Source organism: Apodemus sylvaticus, chromosome 9 (genome assembly GCF_947179515.1).
Source record: "Apodemus sylvaticus chromosome 9, mApoSyl1.1, whole genome shotgun sequence".
Classification (NCBI taxonomy): domain Eukaryota; kingdom Metazoa; phylum Chordata; class Mammalia; order Rodentia; family Muridae; genus Apodemus; species Apodemus sylvaticus.
This window is the reverse complement of record NC_067480.1, coordinates 15,604,144-15,607,182: the sequence shown is the minus strand read 5'-3', so window position 1 is coordinate 15,607,182 and position 3,039 is coordinate 15,604,144. Positions and strand designations below refer to the sequence as shown.

General features: G+C 38.6%; 1 pseudogene; it reads left to right on the top strand.

The window, feature by feature from the left end:
• The first annotated feature begins 229 nt into the window (after nt 1-229).
• Nucleotides 230-875, top strand: LOC127692758 (twinfilin-1-like; annotated as a pseudogene).
• The last annotated feature ends 2,164 nt before the right edge of the window (nt 876-3,039 follow it).

Sequence of the window (3,039 nt, the reverse complement as noted above, 5' to 3'; positions counted from 1 at the left end):
GTATGGTAGAAAAAAATTTCACCAGGAAATTCACACAGCTATTAAACACTTTTACCAAAGTACCAGGCTAAAAATTTAACACACAAAAACCTGTAAGTTCCTATAAACTAAAGACAAACTAAGAGATTAAGGAAGCAATACCCTTAACAATATCTCCCACGGGTTGGAGAGATGGCTCAGCGGTTAAGAGTACTGAATGCGGTGCTGGAGCCGGGAACCTGGGGCCGCCGCCATGCCCCACCACACCGGCATCCAAGGAAGTGAAGATGTTAAAGAGATCTTTGCCAGAGCCAGAAATTGGAAATAGAGACTTCTGAAACTACCTATTGAAAATGAGCAATGGTGGTCGTGTCCAGCCGTCCGCCGTCAGACTCCTGGGAGCAGGACTTTGTCTTGCCCCTGCTGGAGGACAGGCAGCCGTGCTATGTGTTAATCAGGTCAGACTCTCAGAATGCCCAGGGATATGAGTGGATATTCATTTCATGGTCTCCAGATCATTCTCATATTCGTCAAAAAATGCTGTATGCGGCAACAAGAGCAACCGTGAAAAAAGAATTTGGAGGCGGCCACAGTAAAGATGAAGTGTTTGGGACAGTAAAGAAGGGCGTATCATTACATGGATATAAAAAGTATTTGCTGTCCCAGGCTTCCCCTGCCCCACTGACTGCAGCTGAGGAAGAATTATGGCAGATTAAAATCAATGAGGTACAAACTAACGTGAGTGTGGACACAAAGCATCAGACACTACAAGGACTAGCATTTCCGATTTCTCGAGACGCCTTCCAGGCTTTGGAAAACCTGAATAAGAGACAGCTCAGCTGTGTGAGTAAGAGACAGCTTCCAATGTGCAGTTGGAAATAGATATAAAAAATGAAACAATAAACCGGGTGGTGGTGGCGCACGCCTGTAATCCCAGCACTCTGGGAGGCAGAGGCAGGTGGATTTCTGAGTTCGAGGCCAGCCTGGTCTACAGAGTGAGTACCAGAACAGCCAGGACTGTACAGAGAAACCCTGTCTCGAAAAAAACATAAATAAATAAATACATACATACATACATACATACATACATACATACATAATGTCTCTCAGAACATGGGTTTTCTGAAGCTTTGTATTTTCAGTAACAACCTAGAGAGTTTTGAGCCTCAAGAATTCTTTGTTACTTAAAATAGCGAGAGTTACAACAGCTGGTATTTAATCTGCTAAACCTGCTGCAGAGCCACATCTGAGAAGGTTTGAAGTGGACTGTCGTGTCCAGGATTTGGAAGTCCTCGACCTGAACTTCATGCTGCACAGGATAATGTCAGTAATGTACATTTCATGTTGTGAAATATGAAGCACCCATCACAGAGCCTTGTTACCTAAGGTAATGCACTTGCCTTTTAAAAATTCAGTGTGTATTCGAGTACACCATAAGAGGAATAAGGGGATGATGGAAAATTTTAAAAATAGATTTGAGTATTGTGTGTTTTGTTTGCTTACAAATGCATAGACTTTACTACTTAAATATGCAGGACAGCTGGCAGTGATGCGGCACTTGTTCACTAGGGGTAAACTTTTTAGTTGCATGTGCGTACATGACGTCACACATGACATACAGTGCCGCAGTGAGAGTCCTGGAGGCATGTTGCAGGCCGTCACCAGAGCTGCCATTTCAAGCAGAGGGAGTCCTACATGTCCCGGATCCAGAAGCAGTAGGGGCTGTTCTGAAGCATCGTGTGCAGCTATGCGCTGAAGTCTATTACACTACATTAAAGTCGATGCATATTCCAGAATATAGATGTGATCTTGTAACCTTTCTAATAATTAAACCAATGATTGCTGAGAATCACGTATGCATTTGCTTTAGGGTATAACTCATTGTTTACAGTATGTTTTAGGTGACAATAGATGTGAATAATAACATTCCCAAAAATTTTGGGAGTGAAAATTAAAAAAAAAAAAATGAGTACTGAATGCTCTTTCAAAGGTCCTAAGTTCAATTCCCAGCAACCACATGGTGACTCACAATCATTTGTAATGGGATCTGATGCCCTCTTCTGGTATATCTGAAGGCAGCTGTAGTGTACTCATATAAATAAAATAAAGACATCTAAAACAAAGATTTATTTTTTTTAAAAAAAAAGCCAAAACAATAGCTTTCCCTTCAAATAAAATGTACTGAGAAAGAAATCAGAGAGGGGGATAGGCATAAGCCCAACCCTAACCCAGATGCATTTAACAACAGCTTACAAAGGAAAAACTACTTTTTTCCAAGGGAGTCTCACTGGGGATACAAACTACTGTTAAGAGCAGGCCGCATGCCCAGCAGCGGTTGACCAACACAAACAGTACTAAATGGTATTTATGGTAGGATTGTCTCATAATTCTTTGTATGAGGTTTTCTTTTATGCTACAGGGCTTTTGTTTTTGTATTGTAGGTTCTGGTTTTGAGGTTTTTATGAGATTTCTGTGTATGAGAATTTGTCTCATGTCTATATGTGTTTGTTGTGCCTTTTCTTTGATACTTTTTTCTGCTTTTTCTTTCTTTTTCTTTTTTTTTTTTTGCTTGTTTTGTCCTATTCAGTTTTTTCTGCTTTGTTTTGGTTTTTGATTTTCAATATACATTAAAATTATAAAAGAATAAAAATAAAATTTGAAACAAAAATATGTTTTCAATCCCACTCACTCTGAAACATAAAAGCAAATGAAGGTTTTATTACGAAGATTTCAAAGTTACAGGAACTATTAAAGACAAAGACAATGATACCTGATCTCTCTTCATTTAGATTTAATGGTGACTAACACTTTGCCAATATTTCACTTTCTATTTCTCATATGTGCGCACACATACTGATTTTTTTTTCAGAATTCATGAACCATTTGAAAATAGTTTGTGCTAGGAGGGAATTTTGTATTACAATTATCCTTTAACAAGTTACATATGAGTTAGAATCATTTTTGTTATGTGTGAATTTTGTCTTATACTTGTGTTTCAACAAGATACATATGAGTTACTGTTTATTCTAGAGGAATGAAATCAGTGGTATATATATATAT